Source organism: Haemaphysalis longicornis, unplaced genomic scaffold (assembly GCF_048455015.1).
Source record: "Haemaphysalis longicornis isolate Haplotype H1 unplaced genomic scaffold, Haemaphysalis longicornis Haplotype H1 scaffold_5, whole genome shotgun sequence".
Classification (NCBI taxonomy): Eukaryota; Metazoa; Arthropoda; class Arachnida; order Ixodida; family Ixodidae; genus Haemaphysalis; species Haemaphysalis longicornis.
In genome coordinates this window covers 99,609,482-99,635,467 of record NW_027526385.1, presented here as the reverse complement: position 1 = coordinate 99,635,467, position 25,986 = coordinate 99,609,482, and positions in this window count along the sequence as shown.

The window sequence follows — 25,986 nt, the reverse complement described above, 5'->3', positions numbered from 1 at the left end:
AAGCACCGGGTCAAGCATTTTTAGCGCCGTCTTCGTCGCGGACCCATAAATACAACTGCCATAATCCAAGCGAGATCCTACCACTGCAGTATAAAGACGCAGGAGGAGCTGCTTGTCAGAACCATGAGATTGGTGTTACTGGACTTTAAGAATGTTCATTGTTTTGAGGCATTTGCGTTTGAGGTGTTTCAAGTGAGGGATAAATGTGAGTTTACTGTCGAATATTAATCCCAAAAACGTTTTTCCCCTCTGACAGGGATTACTACACCATTAATAGAGATATCAGGGTCCGCATGAATTCCGCGCTTCCGGGAGAACACAACACAAGTACTTTTTACAGGGTTCAGTTTAAAACCGTTTGTGTCCGCCCAGCCAGCAAGTTTGTTCAGCCCAAGCTGGACTTGGCGTTCACAAATTGAGAAGTTACACGACTTAAAAGATATTTGGACGTCATCTACATATAGAGAACAGGAAATGGTTGGTGGCTGTGCCTTCCGGAGCGAGTTCATCTTAACAATGAATAATGTGCAGCTCAGGACACCGCCTTGAGGAACACCATTTTCCTGCACATATACATTGAAAAGAGCACTGCCAACCCTCACTCGAAAGGTCCCTTCCTATTCGACATGTAGCTAGCGAGGGTGTTCAGCATGTTGCCGGAGACACCAAACGACTCGAGGTCACTGAAGATGCCATACCGCCAGGCAGTGTCATAGGCCTTTTCCATATCAAAGAAGACTGTTATGCAAAACTGATTATGGATAAAGGCATCTTTTACATACGATTCCAACGCAACGATCGTTGGTGGATCTCCCGGCCCTGAAGCCAGCCTGGAAGCTGTCGAGAAGACCATTGTACTCTAAGAAGTACATGAGTCTCCTATTGATCATCTTCTCGAACAGGTGTTGGTTCGAGGGGACGCCATGTCTCCTGCGTTACACACACACACACACATATATATATATATATATATATATATATCCACTTCCAGTTCAGTCCACTTCTAAAATGAACTTCAGTCAAATAAGATGTATAATAATGAAAATAAAGAATAGGCACACGACTCGCACGCAATGTTTTCACACCACCGCCAGTACTGGCGCAAAATTTAAAAGCTGCGTTAACGTGTTAAAAACTTCCTTTATGTGTGAAGGTGCCTCCTAGGAAGTTTCACGCTCCTGATGCCGGAGCCGTTTGGCATCGACATCAGCATGGTGCGACGAGCGCCTCGCCCCCAAACTGCCAACGTAAGGGCTCCCGTGACGTAGTCAGTGCGCTGCCTTCTGTTGGCGCGCGCTGCTTCGCCTTGTGCATACGTCACAGTTTTGGGACTGGCTGACATGCTGCCCAGGCGCGTGCGACCACAACCGGTCAGTCGGATGCACGCACGCGTCTAGACCGGCAGTGGTGCAATGAAAACACTATCAGCAGGGCACGGCTATGACAGCATGGCTACGCTCATGGTCAAGGCCCGGCACCACTGACGATGATGGTGGCGTGAACATATAATGATGGCAGTGGAGCTAAATTCACATGGTGACGTTCTCCTGTCATGATAACCGCCTCGGTGTTCTTTTGGTCGGAGCTGAAACTGACACGAAAAAACGAGGCTGCGAATAGTTATGTACGCAGCGACTCTGGGACGTGCAGTACGCCCGGGAGGCGACGTAGAGGCAAGGCCGCGACGTCCCCACATGAGGGACCTATGGACCGGTCGGCTGAAGCCCTGCGGAACCATAAAGTTGTCACCAACCAAGCTATATCGACTATCTGATGTGCCATTCTGTGATTACTGAGCTCGTAGGCACCCAAAGCAGCGAGAAAAAAAAAGTAACACGAAAATTGCGTGTCAGTACTCGTGTCAGTACTCCTTTAAAATTCAATTGTCTTCTCTAATGGCGCGAATCTGGTGATCTTCTATTTTAGCTATACGCGGATCCTCGTGCGCCGCGCTCTGAAACGCAACTGTGCGTGTGCGTCTGTGTCGAGTAAGATCGCTTTCCAATTAAATAAGAACCAGCACGCTGAGGAAACATGTTATGGCCGCGCACCTGCAGAAATGACGGAAAATGAGTTGCACTAGCTCCTTCCCGTACCGACTTATTATAAGGGCAGAAAAGCAGTAGTGAAAAATGGCTGTGTCATTCCTAAGTCTATGATTTGGTTTACACCTGCAAATATCAGGCGAGGTTGAAACCACGATTTATTTGTGGATGAGGCTGTTATGGCACGGTACCCTGCAGTGTATGCGAGCTTGAACCTACCACATTATTGGTATCATGCTCAATTGCCAACGTTTTGCTCAATAAGCCTTCATACTGGTTACCAGCCTGGTATTATTAAACCAGCATGCGCCTACACAAACAGTAGGTTATGTGGAACTCAACCGACATTTTTTTACGCCCCATAGTGCACGTCGGCATACTCTCGCGCTATGGCAACGTAAAGTAATGTGATAAAATACTTTCGAGTGCTCGGCAAGGTTACAAAAACTCTTTCACTCCCTCACTTGCGTACGATTGCTGAGAACTGTACGCAATGCCGTCTGCCAAAGTCGACAACTTTGAAGGCCTGGAATTTGTTTTCGTCTTGCATTTTCGCGGTTTTTGGCTATTTTTTAATTGAATTTTTGAATTGAATTTTATTCATCAAGCATGAACATGAAACGTGAATGGGTGCAGATGCACTGGGAGGTCCCAAGGTAAGAACCGCAGGCGGGACCTCCCATGATGATTGTAAAAAAAAGAGCAATCATCAAGCAACACTAGAATACAATGTCAGCAAATAAACACTCAGCATAAAACAGAGAAAGATGATTACAAAAGCCAAAGAAAACCAAAGAAAAAATATTACACTAAGAAGCAGGAACACTAAAAAACAAAGAATAGAACTCCAATCTATTCAAAAATGGGGATATGAATACCACATCAACGACAAGACATGATACTACAGTTACAATTCAATCAAACAGAAGGACCTAACAAGAAAGTCTTTAATTTGGTTTTAAAAACGCAAAGTGAAGTAGAAGATTTAATATAAGAGGTTAGTGAATTCCAGAGCGAAATGGCCGAGAATTATTACCAGTAGGCTGTCCCTTCTGCTCGAAAAATTGCTAGAGTTGACGCCTAGCTCCGACTCTTCGCTCTCCGCACAAGACCGCGGCTTCGCAAGGAATGTTGCGACGCAGCAATATTTCTTCCGCAGCTTTATCAAAAACCGTACTTTAAATCACGCATCGAGCTAGTTTACGATATTTTAAGTCTTTTATTATGATGAAAAGTAACGCACACGCAAAGCCTCGTGCGGACAAGCATCAAAAGTCAACTGAGAGCAAAGAAACAGCAGGGAGAGCGAACCCTACTGAAGCAGACGACAAATGCGAGAAGCAGACGACACGGAGACACGCTTTGCAGCGCCGTCCGCGGTTGCGCTCACCGCCAGTCGGCGTTTCGTGTGTCGCGGAGAGCACTAAAAGACCCCAGAAAACGCCATCAGCTGCGCATAGAAGTCGTGCGCGAGGTTGGGACCAGTCTCCCCGAAGCGTTCGGAGCGGAGCAGAAGTGAAGGCGTTTTAAGAGCGAATGCTCTTTATAAGCGACCCCAAACCATCCACCGCCGGCGTCGGCGGCGGCGTCCGCAGTGCTCTTTAAAGAAAAAACAGCATCCGGCGCCAGGTTTCGATCCGAGGACTTTGCGGGCCGCAGCGCGACGCGCTACCGACCAAGCCACAGACGCGACGGTGTTATCAGTGTTAGACGCGCCTTATATCTTTAACGCATTCGAACTACGTCGTCAGCGGCGTGCGTTGGCGACTCAGCGGCGTTATAGCGGCTTGATAACTGCGTGGTGTACACGTGATACTACAAACCCGATGGAAGAGATGGAAGAGAAGGCGGCGAGGCGGTGGGCTGCGGGGGCCGAGCGCAAGCGCCGCAAGCGGGCCGACAACCGTGCATTCGCACTTTCACATTCTCCCCCTCGGGGAAATGCGGGGGAATTTTTTAGCACTCTCGTCTTTTTGCACTAGGCATCCTCCAGAATGTAAGTGCTCGAGCCCGCCGCCTCGCTTTCATTTATGAGCTGGCTTCATTATTGATACGCTTTTAAAGATTGTAACATAGTATTTTGGTCACATACTGCCGCTACGGTAGCATGAAGATCGGAAGGAAAAAGTCGAGGCGTCGAAGAAGTTTTAAGGTTAACTTGTTTACTTTACTGATGACATTGGTAACATTTAGCACATATGAATTAGAATGAATACACTTGTTACATAAATTAGAAAGACAGTCAATAGATTAAGAGTACTCAACGAAACATGGTTGGCGGGCGAAGGGCTTCCGGCGTCTGGCCCCGACGATCGGCAGCAAGCGGCTCTCCTGGTGTTGCTCTCCCTCTCGCGCTCAGTGGCCAGAGGGGCCGCGTTATATTTGCTTTGGGGGGGACGCATTGGGGGAAAAAGCGCATCCTAGCGTGTGCGGACTATCGGGAGCAAGTCTTAGGCACACCCGCCGCCAATCAGGAAGACGCTTCTAAGCTCCAATCAGACATGTCCCCGCCAAAGTGAAAATGAAAACATCACACACAGAAGACACAAGTTCAAACTCGAAGGCGCCCGTTTCTGGCAAAAGAATTACTGGGGAGAATAAAGTAAAGGTATACAAACTCGAAAAGGAGAAAAGACAGGCGGCCGTTTGAACGAGACCGCGGGTCGGAGAACATAGCGGCCCGCGTAGGCGCGCAAGGGGGGGTCGGAGACGCCAGTGCGCGCGTGTAACACAAGATTCGCCGATGGTCCCCTTCGAGAGCCGCGTCTCTCGGGTCGGCCGACGGGCCGACACACACACTCCGCCTGCGTTTCTTAGAAAAGCTGGGCCTCGGTGGCCGAAGAGGGATGCTAAAAAATATAAAAAGCAAACGGGACGGGGGGCTTCGCGACACCTTCCCCGACGGAAAAAAGAGTGCCCTCACTCTTGCACAAAGTTTAAAACATAAGAACACATTTTCGCCAACTGACAGCGATACTGAAATGACATGGCATACGAACTCAAGAAGAAGAAACACAGACTCAAACACAGGAGTTGACAAACTATCTCCGCTGAATCAGTCAATGCACACGCGGTCACTTAGTGGAGTTCCGTTCTTCACTTCACGCGCGCACAGTCTTTTGTGCAGCACAGACGAAAACATTTCATTTGCGTGCAACACTAAGAAAATAACAACACATCCACCGTGAATAACATAGAAATAGCACGCACACTCTAAAACTCATACACTAAAAGATCGAAAAACCAGCTCCGTTAGCCGGTCCGCATACTCAGTTCTGGGGAGCTCGACGCGAAACAAAATGTGTCCTTGGACAACAGGTCGCATAAACATGACGCAAAGTAACTGGCTGGACAACTAAAGGTAATCACCAAATAAAGAAAACAGAAGCGCAGTCTCAGCGGTCGCCACTCAACGAAATACTCAGTGCCTTACGGAATAGAATAACAAACGTTTCATAAGAATCACTATAAAACAGAAAAAATTATATACAAGGGCTCGCTGTATTGAACTCACGCACAAGTGGAAATCTGCGCACTTCAGCCACTGTTGGGCACTTTACTGGACACAACATTTCTGGATTCAACCCAACTCGTTCAAAACAGCCCTACTCGTCTCACGTACTTAAAGAAGAACCGCACCTTCGTTAAAACACTCGAAACTTACACAAAGAAACAGCTAAAAAACATGTTACAACTAAACTGCAACCTACGAGGCACGAAAACTTGACGGTCGCGCGTATGAAGTATGATACAAAATAAACATTGGCGCCTGACGAAACCTTCCAGACGCTCCTAACCGCTCAATGCTCCGATACAAACAATAAAATAAACAAAAAAAAAGAACATTGATACACACTTTTTCATGAACAGGAGCGGTAGAAATGATAAAGATAACACATGATGAAATATTTGCACACAAGACTTTAAAAGTATAAGTATCGGCTACCCTACATGCTAACAAAATAAGAACAGAGACTGCCGAATATCAGCAGTGGTGAGAAACCTTCACCCACCCGACGCATTCGCAGAACTGCACGCCCGCGGGCTCTCCCCGTCCGCGGCATCCCGGGCACCCCTGTTGGTGTCTTTGTCTGTACTTCGAGTAGCGTCGTGCAGCGGAAACATCTGCTCAACTCCTCGTTTCCCTCAGACCCCCCCCCCCCCCAACCCCGAAATGGCTGCCGTATTTGCTTCAAGACAAAACCTAACTTCGGTGGAAAGGAGCCGAGGAAACGGATATCAGCAGTCTCTAATATAGCGAGATCTGCGAAAAAATCGGCCTTTTCATAGGCGCGCGGGGGTCTTCTTCGGGGCTCCTTCGCCGGGAGAGCCGAACGCTTGTGCCGTTAAGATCCTGACTACGAAGCTGTCCAACTCCCGCGCGAGGAGCCCACATACCCCACGATAAAACTGCTGCACGCTCATAAATGTTTGCCTCAGCATCAACAGCGGCTAGTTACATAAGAAGGCTGGTGCTGGCAAAGAAAATGAACCGAAGACAACCAATCAGTGGGCGCCCCGGACGCACGGAGAAGGAAAGCCTACAGGCCTACAGTCATGCGGTGCGCCGAGAGGCAAAAAATTCCCCCGCATTTCCCCGAGGGGGAGAATGTGAAAGTGCGAATGCACGGTTGTCGGCCCGCTTGCGGCGCTTGCGCTCGGCCCCCGCAGCCCACCGCCTCGCCGCCTTCTCTTCCATCTCTTCCATCGGGTTTGTAGTATCACGTGTACACCACGCAGTTATCAAGCCGCTATAACGCCGCTGAGTCGCCAACGCACGCCGCTGACGACGTAGTTTGAATGCGTTAAAGATATAAGGCGCGTCACTAACGCGCCTTATATCTTGGCGCCGGATGCTTGACGCCGGATGCCGGATGCTTGGCGCCGGATGCTTATATCTTGGCGCCGGATGCCGGAAACCTGGCGCCGGATGCTGTTTCTTTATAGAGGAGCACTGCGGACGCCGACGCCGCCGACGCCGGCGGTGGATGGTTTGGGGTCGCTTATAAAGTGCTCGCACTTAAAAATCTCTCACCTTACTGCGTGCGCGGGAAGCTCGCCGCCGCGATGGAGAGTGGCCGGCGCGGCGGCGTTCGGTCCGCGTCTGGCCCGGGGGCTCTTCGAAGGAGCGGGTGCCGAGCACGACGGGCCCGGCTTGCCTCGGGCTGGTGGCGCGGTGGCGGCCGTGAAGCGACAGTCTTTTACGCTGTCGAACATGTCGCTTGCACTTGCAGGCCACGGTGTCAGGACGAATGACGCGGATTTAGATGATTCTTGCTCGGTAGACTGGATGGAGAGGTTGACGCTGAGCAGCAGGAAGATGAACGAGGAGAAGGGGGAGCCCATGTTGGTAGAGGGGGTGTTCGCTACCCCGCACCGATCACCACTTTTGTAACGTAGTATTTTGGTCACATACTGCCGCTACGGTAGCATGAAGATCGGAAGGAAAAAGTCGAGGCGTCGAAGAAGTTTTAAGGTTAACTTGTTTACTTTACTGATGACATTGGTAACATTTAGCACATATGAATTAGAATGAATACACTTGTTACATAAATTAGAAAGACAGTCAATAGATTAAGAGTACTCAACGAAACATGGTTGGCGGGCGAAGGGCTTCCGGCGTCTGGCCCCGACGATCGGCAGCAAGCGGCTCTCCTGGTGTTGCTCTCCCTCTCGCGCTCAGTGGCCAGAGGGGCCGCGTTATATTTGCTTTGGGGGACGCATTGGGGGAAAAAGCGCATCCTAGCGTGTGCGGACTATCGGGAGCAAGTCTTAGGCACACCCGCAGCCAATCAGGAAGACGCTTCTAAGCTCCAATCAGACATGTCCCCGCCAAAGTGAAAATGAAAACATCACACACAGAAGACACAAGTTCAAAGTCGAAGGCGCCCGTTTCTGGCAAAAGAATTACTGGGGAGAATAAAGTAAAGGTATACAAACTCGAAAAGGAGAAAAAACAGGCGGCCGTTTGAACGAGACCGAGGGTCGGAGAACATAGCGGCCCGCGTAGGCACGCAAGGGGGGGTCGGAGACGCCAGTGCGCGCGTGTAACACAAGATTCGCCGATGGTCCCCTTCGAGAGCCGCGTCTCTCGGGTCGGCCGACGGGCCGACACACACACTCCGCCTGCGTTTCTTAGAAAAGCTGGGCCTCGGTGGCCGAAGAGGGATGCTAAAAAATATAAAAAGAAAACGGGACGGGGGGGGCTTCGCGACAAGATAGTCTTTCTTGGGCTAAACAAGCGCCCGAATGTTCGTCTGTCTGCTTGTCTGCCGGTTGTATGTCTGTCTGTCTGTCTGCTGTCCCTCGATTGTGTTTTAGAGCCGACTAATGCCGCCGCCAACAAGTATGCCTGGGCGATATTGCAGTGGGTCCTCAGTTCCGTTTGAATGTGTCACTTGATTGGTAATGTGCAGATAACTATGCGTTCAGTGCGGGCCTATATATTACGTCAATCATATCCGTATTACATCCCCGTAGCGCGAAATTCACAAGTTCCTCAATATTTATTTTTCGCTCTCTTCGTGTTTTTTAGGTGGAATCACCAAATTACCAAATTACTAAATTCGGGTGGAGTTACCAAAGGCTAGTTCTTAAAATTTTTACTAAGTTGCATTTTCCCTTCAGAGCCCCTTTAAATTGTTAGTAAGCTAAGGGCGGATCACTCGCGGATGTCAGAGTACGCGGCACTAAACAATATGCGCATCTCACTGACATACATACACACGATAGTCTGCCCTTGCGGGGCGCAATCGGAAAGGCTGCGATCGAAACATCAATACATTCCGCAAAGTAATACGCAAGGCGTTCGCTCTCCAAGAAAGAAACGGTGGCGAATACCAACCTGAATCCTAAACTATGCATAGTTTAAGATTCGACATTCAGAATTGCGACGCGCAAAAAGGTCGCGACAAGGAGACAATGAGCCATACTATCAAAGAAAAAAAAAAGATCGGTCGGGACCGCGCGTTTCCGTCTCCAAAACGCCGTAACGCCAAAACTTCCGGTGACGTCACACAAAAATAAAAAACAAAAAACAAATACGCAGAAGCCGTTTATGCATTAAGTAGTAATAAGGATAATCATAAAAAGTAAAAATATTGCTTCGCGTGTAAGCATTTGCATCGAAACGTTTCAGGCATTAACGAAAGTGGGGCGGACGCGCCACGAGCGCCTACTAGTGGTAGAAAGCACCCGTAAAAAAAAAGAAACAATGGCGTTTTCTGATGTGTGCGATTTGTCCACGAAGTTTGTGTAGGAACTGTTACGAATGTAGTGCATCATAAGGCTCTAAAGTCATCTGCGCCGTGTGTGTCTTGCCAAGTCGTCATTTGTACGTGAGGAAGTCGTGGTGGGCTGTTTTTACTCGGAGCGTCGTCACCTATCTCCTGCCGAGAACGTCCTGGCTTCATTTGTTGCTGGTGTGTTGTGTGTCTGTGTAAAATCTCCCTGATGGAATTTGAGTGGCTCTGTTCTACGACAGCAGTGGTGACAAGCTACAAGGGTTCTTTTTCTGGCTGTGAACATGGCCTCACCCGACGTTAAACGTGAGGCCTACGTAGCTGGTGTTACAACCAGGGGTTTCCCCAGGCATCGAATCAAGGGGGGGTGTCTCAATGGCTCTGGGGGGGGGTCATAAACTAGAAAAGCTGTTTTTTTATCCCACTAGTTAAATAATAGACGTCTGTTAACCAAACGCTCATTCCCGTGACGTACGTTTTTCATTTTCTATATATATATATATATATATGTATATACACCTAAGAGACGGTGCTTTCTATTCAATCTAAGAAAAAAACAAATTTAGAGAAATTCATTTTTTACCATGAAAGGTCCGTATTCAGTTTTTTTTTAATTTCTCGCCATTTTTCAACGTATAAGGACATTTTCGAACTTGTTACCAGGGCCAGTGACGAAATTTGAGTTCTGAAACAACGTTTAGGTAGTACACGAATTATGCAGCACTTATAAATCAGGCACCGATTGTACGCTCCAGATTTATTAAAACGGCAGGATTAGCTTCCGTAGCGCTTCGCCTCGCCAAATTGCCCATTTTAAATGTACATGCTGAAAGAGCTTCTGCAAAGATTACGGTTGTAAACAAAGAACGCCACTTTGCCCCTTTCCTTTGAAATCCTTTTTTGTGTGCACATACGAACTTGCCACGAGCTGTCGAAAAAAAGGAAATAAATACGTGCAACGCTAACAGCAAGCTCGGGGGGCGCACTTTTGTTTATTTTGCCCTAGGCTACTGCCAAGAATAGCAGACGGGCAGCCCGCGCATGCGCAGATCGATACTGAAAAAGGTCCATACAAGGACTGACAAGAGTGAAATTTGGGGATTCAAGGGGGGGTGTCCAGAAAAACTAGGGGGGGTCTACACACCCCCTAGGGGGGGTGTAGGGAAATCACTGGTTACAACTCACATTCTAGTTCACTCTACTGACAACGGAAGGTATCCTTTACGGAGTGGTTTCGCAGGTTGCTCTGGGTGGTAGTACAATCGGAGCAACGATGCGTTTTCATCCTGTACACAATCGTCTGAGACTGCGTATCTTACAAACAAAGCAGTATGAATTAGCGCGAATATTGTTCAGGTAATCAAATGCGCTGGCGTTATATAGAGTGTTTCATGACTGCTATGGACTATGGTTGTTCGTAAGCATAAGTAGTTATGTCGGCTGTACAGATACACTGCACTGCACATCGTGTGTTTGTGTGTGTGTGTGTGTGTGGTGCGCGCGTACGCATATTACAGAGGTGGTACCACATGTTGGCATCGACGGATAATATGGCGGCACCTGGTGCTTCTGCGGGCCACTACATTTTTCCCTCCCGGGGAACAAACAATCATTAGACTAGACAGTCCTGTCTGAACAAATCACCAATACGGTCACCGTTTGTGTGCAGAAATCACCAATACAGTAACTGTCTGTATCAGCCCTGACAGCTGTCGAATCACTGCACGTAATCTTGGAAGTGCACTGGAGGTCTGCGATTTCTCCTGGGCCGGTCAGGTGGTGGCCCTGGCATTGAGTCCGTTTCCCTCTACCGGTACACTGCACTCCTCAATGCCAGAGCCTGGAGCCAGGCTTTGTGGCTGCGAACCTTGCGGCTGTGGTGGGCTCGGTGGAACATGTGGTGGTACAGCGCGTGAAGACTCAAGTTGATCTGCGGATGAACTCGCAGATTGTGTTTGTGGCGGACCCCCAGGTGCAGTGATCCAAGTCTTCAATGGTGCAGCTCTACTTTGGTAGTCCGTCAACGGGGGCATGTTGTACGTGCAAGAGTGGTCCTTAGTTTCTTGCCCTGGTGATGCCTCTTTTGGTACCGCTGATAGCTGTGAAGCGTTCCAAGTTCTACCGTCTTCCAGATAGAAGGACCAGCGGTCAGTTTTTTTGAGGATCTTTAATAGTGGTCCATAACTTGGAGCCAGGAACTGGTTTCTTCACTCGTATGTAGGTGCCAACTTGGAACTTGGGGACTCTTGCAGCTCGCTGTTGTTCAGCGTATGCCTTACTTTTTCGTTTACACTCTGCGACTCTTTTTCCGAGCGGACTCATCTCCCGTGAAGGATTTGTGCTGAAGTTAGCTGTTAGCTGACCAATGACGTCCAAAGAAGTTCTCATGTGTCGGCCATGTAGAAGTACGGCCGGGGAGAGACCGGTGGTGCTGCGAGGGGTGGCTCTGTATACCCCCAAGTACTCACAGTTTCCTTCACTGGACGCTGCTCCAGCAGAGCCAGTTGAATGTATGACTTCAGTACACGATCAAATCTCAAGGAGATCACTTGCCTGTGGGTTGTACACGGCAGAAAAGATGTGGTTGATTCCACGGTCTTCAAGGAAGGACTCAAATTCCCTTGATGTGAAGTCGACCGTGAACAGACCCTATTTCAGTAGGGTAACCCTCACGTACGAAGAGTGCTAGAAGCAACTTCGTCACCGTGTGAGTGGTAACGTCAGTGCAAAAAGCCACTTCTGGCCATTTTGAAAAATAATCAACTACTGAAATGGCAAATCGGTAGTCTCCAGGTGCACGCTGAAAAGGAGCAACAACGTCAATAGCTATCTTGTCTCAAGGTTTGTCAGGAAGAGGAATTGGCTGAAGTGGTGTGGGTGTGATCTTGGCACTTTTTTCCGCGTGCGGACAAATGGAACTGCGGATAGCTGTTTCATCATGTTTGCCTAACCCTGGCCATCATACTTCTCTCATAGGCATTGTTTGGTTTTCACGATACGAGGGTGGGATTTGTGAAGCAGCTGGACAAAAGTCGCTGTGAGTTTGACAGTAACTACGATGCGCTTAGTACGGAAGAGCATGCCATCAACTGCTGTCAACTCCTTTTGGACTTCATAGTATGGAGTCAGCTTAGGTGCCCGATTCTTGCGGGGCGGCCACGATGTCTGCACGTAACGGGAAACTTCTCGGAGAGTGTTATCCTCCACTGTCGCTTGTCTCAGTTCATCTTGATGTACAGACGTCACCAGAGACTATTTCTTCAGACTCGCGTGGTTTCGTGGTGGGCGGTGACGACTTGTTTGAGTGCTGTGGATGCATTTTGGGGCCTTGTGTCAACGTTTTACTTGGTTTGTGTCAATGTTTGGCCATAGTAAGGCAGTGTAATTCTGTGCCCACAATCTGGAGACCAAAAGCTTGTACGGCATCAATGCCCAGAAGTGATGTTCCACCTCTGGTAATGTGGAAGGTCACTACAGCTGTTTCCGATTTGTGCACAGTGAGGGCAGGGAACTGTCTACGCACAGGAATTTTTCGACGTGAAAAATCCAGTAATGTTGGTTGCGATTTCTTCAGCTCAACTTGGTCTCTGAATAGGTTTTGAAAGCTTTGTTCTTTCATTATCGATACAGCTGAGCCAGTGTCCACTAAAAATTTTATGATGCGCCGGGGTGATGCCAGAGAAACAGGTTGAACCCCGACATAAAAGTAGACACCCGTACGCTTAATTATCAGTGTGAACAGTAAGAATGTTCATGACTCTCAGCGTCTTCCTCTGGAACAATTTCGGCGACTCAGGCCGGGCGTCTTCCACGCCCGCGACGCAAACTTCGACAGTACTGTTGAAAGTGACCTCGAGGTGGCCACACGTGAAGCAGGTTCAACCGCTGGCTACGGAGGTAGACAGTTGTCAGTTTTGTGCGCCGCAATTTCCACACGCGGCTGTGTTTCCGGAGTACGGGATGACAGCGCCACTACATAGGACACTACAGTAGTATTCTTTACAAGTTATGAAAAAGGAACCAAAGACATTGCTGGATTTGGACCCCGTCATTGCAGAAATCTGAAAGTATGTGGCCCCGCGGCATTACTTGACGTGTTTTTGATAAATTGATTTTAAAAATCCACATACACGCAGTGTTTTATTATGCCTGCTACGCTGCTGGTTCGTTGTTCCCGTTGCTAATGAAGGTGGCATCAAAGGGGCCGACTAAGGGTGTACTGATCTCAAATTGCCGTTATTTTGTTGGCAGTGTTAGATTCTGTCTGAAGTGTTGTCAGCTATTAAAGTTATTTTGGAATTGTGCAGTGCATTTCTGAGGAATTAACCCAGCAATTTATCTTTCCCTTATTTTTCTTCAGAGTTTGTAGAATGACCTTCGTGAGCAATAAAAATGTGCTTTTGAAATTGTGCTTCATAGTGATGGCTGGAGTTTCATGATTACATTTTGGTGCTTGTGCAGTTTAACAGTAGAGTATAAATTTTTCCAAAGGAGTTTACAAAGTGTATTGGCAAACAGTCAGGTGTCCAGCGTCCCCTTACAACGATAGAGCCATTATTCTACCAAGTGGGACAATTTTTTCAGAGACTACCCATAAATATAAAGTTTGTTTAGATTCAACACCTCTTCCATACACTTGGAAGTTATTATTGTTCTAGCAACTATGACGAGTTGGAGGGGCTTCAGAGTGCTGTGTCACTGATTTTCAAGCATGCACAGTTGCATCTGATTATGCAGCTGCGGTAAGAATAGAAAATGAGGCGGCATATCAGAATATTTCAGGACCTAAGCGCTTCATGTTGCTGCATTTCAAGAATATTCTGGCTGTACAGCTGCAGTAAGAATAGGAACCAGTTGCCCAGCAGGTTGCAATGGTTTGATGTCAGTCCTTCGAGGTGCTAATGTTGCTCCTTTGCAGAGGTGGGCTGTTGCTTCTGACTAGAAGGCTACGGCAAGAATTGCAGACTTATGTAGTACACTGGAATGGATTCATGTGAGGCCCTCGGGCTGTAAAGCCGCTGCTTCTCAAGCGCACCTCTTGTTTACAGCCATGAAGCCGCGGTGAGAGAACATGCCAAAGACTGTGAAGTTGGTGCTTCTCATGAACACAAGTGTAATTTTTGTATAGGACCCACACCTCCACCATGACCTTTGCCAGCTCTCCGAGTATTGGCGTTTTCAATGTTCGTGCACAGCCTGGACAGCTTTCATGGTGCGGAAAACACTACTCGAACACTGCGCCATGAAATAATTTTCTTTATGTTTTTTTATGTTGTGCGACGGCTTATGAAGATACGGCATCACTTTCACCTTGTTTTCATCGGGCCTCTGCACTTTCGTTTTGCCTTTTAAACTTGATACGGAGGCAGTCTGCAACCGCCTTAAGCACTGGTGTCAGAAAACCCTCTGCAGAAAACCCTATGAGTCTGGCGGTCAATGTGTTCCTGGATTACGTGGACACAACTTTTCTGCAGTGCACTGCAGAAACGTAATGTGGCTATGCCTCAGAGGTACTGCACTCGCCTCATATGGGGGAAGTACTGGGTTCGAATCTGCACACCGCCGGGCACCCACTGGTTTCTTTAATGGGTACAGGTGTCCCTGGTCAAGTGCGGACCTTTGAAAGGATAACTCATGCCTGGAAAGCTGCCTTTACCCGTGCGAGGGGCTTCCGACCTTTGTCAATCTGGTGGGGCCCCGGCCTTCTACAACACCGCATTGCCGAAGGGAGGAAGAGTCTGGCGGCATGTCCTACCACAGGCGGTTACTGAGTACAGTGTGCAGCGTAGCTGTAGAAGTCGCCATGTGCATTCGTGTGCCTTGGTGGTGCCGGGCACCTATTGAGAAAATAGGTACAAGCCTGGTGCTCGGCCCTTGTTATCACTAGAAGATGCTCCTGGCGTGTGACTACACTTGAAAAGTTGACCCAGCTTGTACAGGAAATCACCTCTATGCAATGAGGTGGCTGGAAAGTGCAATTTTTTTTTGTTTGTGTTCCCACACGATTGATCAAATCAATATAAGAAAAAGGGACTGCTAGCTCACATCTTCACCTAAAAAATTGAAATTAATGGGACAAAAAGTCTACGCAAATTGTAGTGAAAACTGTGAAAACTGGAAAGCGGCAATAAAGTACATAAGTAGTTTACTGAAACACTGGCACTGTCGCCAGTTACTGAAATTTTAGAAATTGGAGCTGAGCTGGTGGTAGATAGTGGCATTGGAGCTGTAGAGAATAAGTGAAAAAAGTTTTGTCAATTGCACCTGCATGATTTCGGTGACACAGGTTTTGGGAATTACATTCTCAGATGTAGGCTATAATTTATATTTTAAGCACCTGCAATGCAGCCTACTAGGGAATGGTGCTATGAGATGCCCCATACCCTACACTGTACCAGCAAAGTGACGTGACTCTGGTCTCTGAACCACTGTTATACCCCTGTCACACGGCAAATCAAATGTCATTCAAACTGAATGACATTAGCTGTAAATGACATTCGGCTCGGCCGTGCGGGTCTACACGGCGGAACAAATGTCATTTGATTGTGATAGCGGTGACGATTAGCGAGCTCGCAAAACCGCAAAATTACATTTCAAGCGCATATAGAATGTTTTCACACGTAATATATTTTTTAAAAACGCAACAAAGGAATATTTTTTAAATAAAAACAAGAAAACCACCGATCTAGGTGACATCAGTAGACATCACAAGCTGAGACAAGTCTGCAAAAAATCCGGATTAGGGTAGCGCGCGCACTGGGGACGAGATTTCCTGTTTTGTTAGTACTTGCTGGTCTTTCTTTATTGAACAACAATACAAAAAAGAAAATATAAGTTTACTGACAGTTTTTACAAACAGTATTCTTTGGTTTGTTACTGAATTTTCCTGTCTAGGGACGCGCTACTGCTGTCGAGGCTACTCATTCGGCCGCCAACTGAGGTGTAACTGAGGTCCGGGACCTCAGTTAGCCGGTAAATGTCATTCGCCTTGAATGTCATTCGGTATTCTCGTGTAGCACCGAATTCATGACATTTAGGGCGAATGACATTTGCTGTAAATGTCATTAGATCTGTCGTGTGACAGGGGTATTAGATGGTACAGACAATAAACAAAACCGTTCGCGAATGACAGTCAACAGGTGCAGTTTAATTTTAACGCTCTCTTTATCTACTTTTGCTGCTAACCTTCCAATTTTGACACATACGCGTTCCGGGGAAATAGAAATTTCAAGAAATGTGAGCTCGGCCCCTGCAAAAATGGTCCCAACTCAGATGCTGCAGTATTATTCCAATATTATTCCTGCGATTATATCACCGTTTGTTAGCGGGCTGAGAAAGAAATCGTGCAATGTACTTTCCGCCCTTGCATTTCAGAAATACAATACCCAGAACTACAACTTTTTCGGAGGCTGTGTTTTTGTTCGTGAACTTCGATTTCGAGAAAGCCCTTGCTTATATCGTTCCGTCCAGGCGGAACGCCAAACAGCGTTCCCGGCTCACAACTCCCAGTGAAGGCAGTCTGTGTGCATTTTTACCATACCGCTACCGCTCACTGTTAATTAGTAAATACCCTCAATAAAGCCATCGCTATTTACAGCTTCGGCGACGGGCCTCGGGGCAAGCAACCGCACTGAAATGGTCCATGTGAAAAGCTTGGCACACTGCTGAAAAACAATGCGATCACAACCATTGTCACTCGAGAATGTAAACACAAGCAGCGCCAACGTTACTAGAATAAGCTTATTCTAGTAACGTTGAGCAGCGCGCCATCGCCTCCTGTACGATGATCGCGCTCGCCCGCTGTTTATTATTATTATTTTTTTGATAACCGCTACAGACACACAACACACCAGCAACAAATGAAGCCAGGACGTTCTCGGCAGGAGATAGGTGACGACGCTCCGAGTAACAACAGCCCACCACGACTTCCTCACGTACAAATGACGACTTGGCAAGACACACACGGCGCAGACGACTTTAGAGCCTTATCGGCCTTATGATGCACTACATTCGTAACAGTTCCTACACAAACTTCGTGGACAAATCGCACACCATGGAGGAAGAATGTCGCACACATCAAAAGACGCCATCGTTTCTTTTTCTTTTTTTTTGACGGGTGCTTTCTACCACTAGTAGGCGCTCGTGGCGCATCCGCCCCACTTTCGTTAATGCGTGAAACGTTTCCATGCAAATGCTTACACGCACAGCAATATTTGTACTTTTTATGATTATCCTTATTACTACTTAATGCATAGACGGCTTCTGCGTATTTGTTTTTTGTTTTTTTATTTTTGTGTGACGTCACCGGAAGTTTTGGCGTTACGGCGTTTTGGAGACGGAAACCCGCGTCGGGTGTGGTCGGAACCTTTATCTGACGCAGCTGCAGAGGCGATTGTTGCGGTGCATTGTGAAATCCCAAACTCCTTGAAGCGTCGCGCGCGAGGCAGATGCTTCGCAGCGACGACGGAGAGCGGGCGTTCCACTGACTACATTACCGCTTTTTCCGCTTGCCATTCGACGCCTTCTCACTGTAAGTGCAGTTTGGATTTTGGACTTTGACTCAGGTTCCTCGCGAGAAAGCTTCGCGTTTTAACCATTTTTCTTTTAAGAACGATGCTTTGATTTTTGGTCCGTAGGGCGACATAAGAGCTAAAAAAAATGGATCGTACGTTATCTATACTATGTGACCTCATCGACTTTAATATTGCACCACTTTCGTGGTGAAGAAACCAGAATTTGGATGACCGAAAATTGTATTTGGTTTTTGTGATGGTTGTAAATTTAAACCACGACACATTTTTTTTGCACTCCGCTAATAATAATTCTTCATGAACCGGTTCGCAAAGAGCTTCAAAGCTGCCGAACTGGTTCGCGAACCGGTTCGCCACCTGATTTAATCGAACCGGAACTGAACCGGAACGAAATCAACTTACCCGAACCGTAACCGAACCGGCATTTTTTTCGATTTTACACCGTGATATATTAGGTGCTTAAAATTAGGCTTTACGGTTTTGTTCTGTGCAAATAAATTATAACTAAGACCATCTGTGCAAAAAAGTTATGTGGCTCAGGGGCGGGGGGGGCGTGGCAACAAAGTGGGACAATAATTATCATAATTAACAGCTCAAGTGACTAAAATGTAATAATTAACTTTCTGTTGACTTCCTAAGTGGGTATGTTTGTATAGAAAAGTTAGAGGTGGTCATGGTTTTACGCAATATTAGTTGGAAGAATTCTTCTACAGCGTGTCTGTGCTCCGAGATATCTGACTCCAATTTTAATTGTCGTACGCATGATTACACACGCAAGAGAGTTAGCATCGGCGCAGAGCTCCTCCCTGATGTTACGCGGCTGTTGCGCTGTCATATCTTGATTTAGCCAGCCGAGAGGGGAAGGGAGACAGTTATCATCTTTGCCGATGCCCCCGCTCCGATGTCAGACTAAACGCTGCACGCAACAGCCGCGTCACATTAGGGAGGAGGTTTTCTCCGATCCTAACCCTCTTTCATGAGTAGTCATGCGGACGACAATTATAATTTAGAATCGGATATCTCGGAGCACAGACACACTAGGAGAATTCTTCTAGACGAATTCTCCGAGCCCAGAAAAACGTCGTTTTGGGCTGGGGAGAAGCTGAGTGAGTTCCAAATAGCGGGTTCTTTAAAATTTTACAAAGTTGCATGGGCTCTTCAGGGCCCATTTAAATGGTTGGGAACACCAATATGTTCACTAAGCTCAGACAAGGTCGAATCACTGGCGGGTGACAGAATACGGCTCTAAACAGCGTGCACATCTCACTCACATGCATACAAACGATAGTCTGCCCTTGCAGAGCGCAAGCGGAAAGGCTGCGATCACAACGTCAAGACATGCCGCAAAGTTATGCGCAGGACGTTCGCTTTCCACGAGAAAAAGGGTGGCGAATATGCATAGTTTAAGATTCGACGTTCAGAACCGCGACGCGCAGAAAAGTCGCGGCAAGCGGTGCCAACGAGCCATTATGTAAAAGGGGAAAAAGTCGGTCGCGCTCGTTAAGGAGGAGCTTATATACGCTTTTCCCTCACAAATACGGTTTTGCATCTGCCCCAGTACCATGTTGCAAGTTTTCGGTTATCTAAACCCTCAAGCACAATAAACATTTTAAAGCACCTCATTTTTACCACTGCCGGAAGTTTTTCAGACTAGTTAGCTCAAAAGCCGCCTGAATACTAACAATATTCATTTCGTTAGACCGGCAGCCTATGGACCAAACTCTTAAGGCGCGCGAGCTGCAGCAGAGTCGTGCGGAACTTAAAGTTTTTGCAATAAAACGGTCAACGCATTGCTGGGGCGAGCGATATCGCACTTGCGAGCAAAACATAGAAATGGTCGTATTACGAACAGGGCTTCTACACAACGATCAGCCACAGGCGAAGAATAAAAAGCGTTCTGCGCACTATACCTATCCCCAGCACCAGCCACCACAAGCTTACCGACAGCGCATTCAGACGCGATGACAATCACTTCGCGACACTGGCGGCATTTGCGTTACGTTTGTACGCAACTGTACAGGTCGTACTCACGGCGTGCATAGCATATGTGCATGACCTCAAGTTATCTTAGAGAAACTTCTGGTAGCATACACGTTCTACGTTAGAAAAAAAAGGCATAAAACTACATATTTTTCAAACAGCATGAATAAATACACTCCAATGATACGCGAATGAAAGTTTGGCATCCACCTAACTGCAGCCATACGGCTACAAAGGAAAGCTATACAGCTCTCTCAGAAACTTCGCAGTTGAAGAAAAATTTGTCCTGGTCCAGGATTCCAACCCGGGACCACTGCTCAACCGGAGCAGTCGCTCTACCAATTGAGCTAACCAGGAGGTCAGTCGTTTGTAGCGCACGAGCGAATTGATCAACAACTCGAAGTGAAGGACAGGTGTTAATCGACGAGACTTAGGGGAAATCCCCAAGGTGGAGTAAGTTTCTGCGAATGAAAGTTTGACATCCACCTAACTGCAGCCGTTTATACAATACAATTTGCATGGCTTTTTTCTTAGCTAGGCATACACTTTGCATGGATTTTATAAGATTTGCATGGCTTTTTTCTTAGCTAAGAGATCACGCTTATGTTAATGTAATTCTGTACTTTCTACATATCTGTAAACTGGAGTTCGTGAAAATTCAAGAAATTCAAATTCTGGGGCTTAATACGCTGAAGCTGTATCTGCGCCGTGAGATGCACAGTAGGGGAGGGCTGCGGATTCGTTTTAACTTATAAATTTGTGACATTAACAAAATTCAAAGTTTTAGCATTTTTTTCGGTGCCTACAAAATTTTAAACTGTTGGGTGTTTTGAGCACTGAAGGGATGAGTTGTACCATAATAGAGGAGTACAGGTTAATTTAAATTGCCTGTATATTTTCAGGGGTTAAAATCTCGAGACATAGTCGGTTTTGTTCGCCTCCATCAGAAAAACTGCCAGGGCTAGGATAAAATCTGCATTACGCAGCACGCAGCACCCCTTTGGAAGACCATCGGAGCCAGGGCTTTTCCTTGAATCGAGCTTTCGTAACACTGCCAGAAGTCCAAGATCAGATATAAAAGGTATAATTGAAGCATGTACTAGGCGTTTTTGAGGCAAGCTACCTGGTGAAAGGCTGAAAGTAATTATTGAATGCTTGATCTACTTCTTTGCAATCAGTTACAATTTTACCATTTACAGATATTCCTTTCAGTACGTTTTTTATTTCACCCAAAAAGCACAATAATAATAATAATAATAATAATAATAATAATAATAACTTTTAATAAGCATAAAAGCAATGTGAGGCTACGTAAGCACGGAGTGAGGATTTTCGCTTGGTTGGTCTTCTTTAGCGAATAAAGGCTGGAATTTTGTAGCACTGTCTGTGTAACTCTTGCAAACAATGATGAGAAATCAATAAAGAAGGAAATGTCCCCGGAGCCATCGTTATGACAAGGTATACCTTGTCTGAATGCCAGTCCTCTGGCTGAAATTTTGGATCCATCACTGTTCACATTTTCCGCCGACTTCTCGCGATTTCACTTCTCCATTTTACCCTGAACATTGGTCTTATAGCGCTTTCCATTGGGCGAACAGGAGCACTTCTAACTGCACCGAAAGTGCTCTCGCGAGTTCTGGCGTCTTCCAGTGGTCGGGCAGGAGCAGGGGCGTTGTGTTTCATTGGTAGATGAGGAGCACGTTTTTGGCTCCGAGAGCAGCCGAGAGCAGTTCTCAGTGCTCCGTCGCCAGCGGCGGAGTAACAGGGAACACCGAGGAAGTCACATGACCTCTTTTGCGTCACTTCTGGTTTTATCCAGGGGTGGCGGAGGAAAAATGGCGGAATCCAGCAGCCGCGGTAGTCGCTCAGTGCGTACGGCAGCAGCTAAGCGCGGCCGTCTGGACAAGGAATTGCTGCTGCCTTTAGTTGATGACAGTACCACAGATTCAAGCGCAAGCTTATCACCGGACAGCAGCAGCAGCGACGACGACGACAATTTGACATTGCATGAGTTTATGTTCGAGCCACTGTTCACCCCGCCGGAGCAGCGACCGAAGGTAGAATCGTATCTGGAAAAGACGGTGGACGGTGTTATCGTTCGCAGCTAATTTTTGGGAGACACGATGGTGACCCCTTTATCATGAACATGAACATCCGCTCGGCTTCTTCATTCGCCGCCATGCGGAAGGCAGACACAAAACCACCGGCACGTATCTGGCAAAACTGGCGAGGAATAACTGCGTGCGGACATCGCGAGCGCGCGAAGCGTTTGGTCACATGACTCTTGACATCTCGCCCTCCCCCTCTTTTCACTGCTCCCGGAGCAGCGAGAATGTTTCATTCGCGGAACGAAAGCACACGTCCCCGTTACTCCCGTGTGCTGGTCTGGCTGCTCGCTCCACGTGCTCCTGTTCGCCCAATGGAATTCGCCATTAGTTTTTGCGGACAACGAGGTCCTTAAAGGGACACTGAAGTGAATTTGTCAAGCTCCCGGTTTCGCTTGCACTGCGTAGACTGGCTCAAATTACCACACTTTTCATCGTTTATCCGGTTGATAAGTCGTTAATTATTTTATAAAGCGGGAAAGAAGAAAAACTACCATTCGCGGTCTGTGGCGGCCGCACCAACTAAAGCTGTGACGTGGGGAGGAGATGGAACCGTGATTGGACGATGTCTGAGGTTAGCATTCAAAGAAGTTTCGGTTTCGGTTCTGTAAAACAACAAGTTTGACATCCGACGGCATCTGGGGATGGGCCTTCTCGATATCTCAGTAATCGCCGTATCGGCCTTCTGCCATATTGTCGGCTGTAAAATGCCTGAGATAAGCCTCCCAGGACGGCTTGGAATCGTAGAAATCACTAGCCGAGGCCTTCGCAGTGGATAACGCCCTCCGCGTCACCGCTGACGCTCAAATACCATGCACTTTTCCCTCTAATTCGGAGCTTGCCTCACTCATGCCTGCATCGTAAAAAACGTGTTCGCACCATTAGCGCACCCAGGATTTTTGTCTAGGGGGGGTTTGAAATGTTCGCAACCAACAAAATATGATAATATATAAATTTAAAAATGTAAAAGAACAAATATAAAGACAAGTTTAAGTAATGCAAAAAAATAAAAATAAATAACTACAAAGAATAAAATATGTAAAACTATAAAGACCAGCCGAGGTTTTATTATTTTTTACGCGAACAAATTACGCATTACATCAGTCGCCATAACCTATACAATTCGCCTGCAGAAGGAATATAATAATGGATGCACCTTCACATATAAAAAGAAGATACGCGAAGCCTTTTTTCATTGCCCGAGGCCCCGGACCCAAGTTTGGAAGAAGAATTGGACGGAAGGGATGACGGTTGATGAGGTCGGGGAAAAAATACAATTAACGCATTCTTCACTGGTGAAGTCAAGCCAAGAGTAAACCACGAAATCTGTTTGTATAGGCTGGCACAATTTGCACTGAACAGTCAATTTAACACATATTTCTGAAAGCCTATTGAACAAAACATCATTGTTATCCGTGATCACAGGTTTTCGTAACTGCGCACGAAGCGTTGCTGTCTTCCTCACTATAATGTTACACTCAGGCGATATATATAAAGGAAAACCAAACCTTTTTTTATTCAACGGGAGAGGGAGGGCTCGTACAGTGCTTAGTATTGAAGGAAAAACAGTTGTTTAAGCTTTCAAACGAAATAAAACAACTTCGATCTGATCTTGTTAGATTTGATTTGAGGCCGGAAGGCAAGCTCGACAATACTGGGTCCCGACCTATGGGAAATTTAAGCGTCTTTTTTTTTCTAGAAGACGACGAATGATTCAAATCTCGTAATGGAAGTTCCGCACAGAAGTTCAGAAGGTGGTATAATCTGGCCCTACAAAAATTGTGCGACTATTTGCGGTTTAGCGTGGGCTATGAGGCATGCCATAGGGGGGAGGGGGGCTACGGAATCATTTAAAACTCTCAGGAAATCTAAAGCATTCAGGAATTTCCTGTCCAGGGACACTTTTTGTGTCAATAAAATTTTTTCTCATTCTTTTTCTTAAACAACTTCAAGTTATACGCAAGTTAGTCCGCACTGTCTTAAAAGCACAATCCTAAAAGCTCATGCTCTAGTTTTATTTTTTAATGCCGGTCATACAATATTCTTCTTCGAGATTTAACTTCGAATGTCCAATAAAAAAATCTTCCGAGACTACACACTGCGCTCGGTGAACTTCGGTTTCGGTTCAGCGGGAGAGGCGTGCGGAGGGGGTTGGGTCGACGGACAACTGGGGGGGGGGGGGGAAGGGGGGTTACAACCCCCAGAACCCCTCCCGTGGGTGCGCCACTGGTTCGCACAAGGCCAAGGGTGTGCTGATTCAGGTCTGTGCCCACCGCCTGCAAGCAGCAGCACGCTAACGAGAACTCGCTAGAGCGTCAGTGGCAGTCTGCGCGCGTTCTGCAAACTCGCTCGTGGAACAGTGAACGTTACGGCCCAAAAATGGTGAACTCAGTTTAGAAAACATCGGCCGAAAACGAAAAAATCAACTGACAAAAAAAAAACCGATGCATCCGCGGGGATTCGAACTTGCGACTTGCAAAACAGTAACCTAGCGCCTTAGACCACTCGGCCACAGGTCAGTTTTTTTTTCTTTCATACATGAAAATTTTAGAGAGAACTCAGCCAAGACAATTGACACGCAATATGAACACTAACAGGCAGCAAAGGGTAAGCACGTCAGTCTAACAAAGGTCGGCACCAATTCAAAACTCAGGCAAGCAAACGCACGCATCCAAAAGATGCAGCCACTCTGGTGGGTCACTCTGCGCGACATAAACGCTCGTTACCAACGCCGCCTGTTACCGAAAAATGACCTTGGTCGGCCTAGGGGGTTCAGCATGCCGATCAGTGATGCGGCACTTCCACAAGCTAAACAAACCTAGGAGTACAAAAACGTTATATGGCACCCGATTAACGTCCTCAAATGGCAAGAAGCGAATGGGGTATGGGGTGATGTCAATGTCCTTTTTTAGTGTCCGTTGCAAAACGTCCCAGAAAAACACCGCGTCACGGCACAGCAGAAAACAGTGGTCAATAGTTTCTGGTTGGTTGCACAAGCGGCAATTATCTGACCAAGGGATCGACATTCCTTTGTCTCCCAGCCATGTTTTAACTGGAAGCGTTTGCGAATGAAGCTTAAAGAAAAACGTTTTGGCATTTGGCGGCACGCACATACGCTTGACACGGTCTAAAACATCATTCGTATGGTCCCGCAAGTATGGCTTGCGATAAAGAGGCACGGGGAATAGATTATGAATTAAAGTGTTCGTCATAGCCGTCCTTGAAAGACTAAACAGGTACTCCAGAGAAAACCGCGCAGTAAGGAAATGAAAAGTATCCAAAACTTTTTTTAGAAAACCCCATGGCGTCTTTTGGTTCACCCCACCCGTAGAAACAAGGAGAAACGGTAAATGGTAACTTATGCGCTCTTGAATTGCAGTACGTAAAAATGGATGCTCCGCCGACTTGTAGAAGAAAAACCGAGACACAAATTGGTGCACAAACAAATGCATTAACCCAACACCACCAGACCGTATAAGAAACCAATTATCTCGGCGCATTGGCTCCCATTCAGATCCCCACACGAAGGTAGCAAACACTCTGTGTAGAGCCTGGACTTTCGCCCGCGCACAGTGCAGTACCTGAAGCACATAAACAAGCTTTGCCACCGAGAAGACATTGCAGACTTGCGCACGGGCAAATACAGAAAGTTCTCGCCCCATCCATGCCTGCGAGGCACGCTTGACATGCGTGAGTGCTGAAGACCAGTGTGGTCCTGAGTTCCTTATTTGGTGCAAAGGCAAGCCAAGGTACTCAAGCGGTGTGTTGTCCCAATTAATACCTGCAAATTTAGAAGGTTTGGTTCCCCACAGGCCAAACCAAAACCCCTTAGTTTTCTCCATATTCATGACCGCTCCAGACACGTCACAAAACTCCTTAGTCAATACAAGGGCTTCGTGAATACTACGCTTGTCAACACAAAAATAGGCAATGTCATCAGCATACCAAAGAACTTTAACTTCACATGACGCTAACGAAAAACCACGTACTCTTTGGCTCTTTTGTATGCTAACGCAAAGAGGCTCTATGTACAGTGCAAACAGTAGAGGCGATAGAGGACAGCCCTGTCTAACAGACGGCCTGA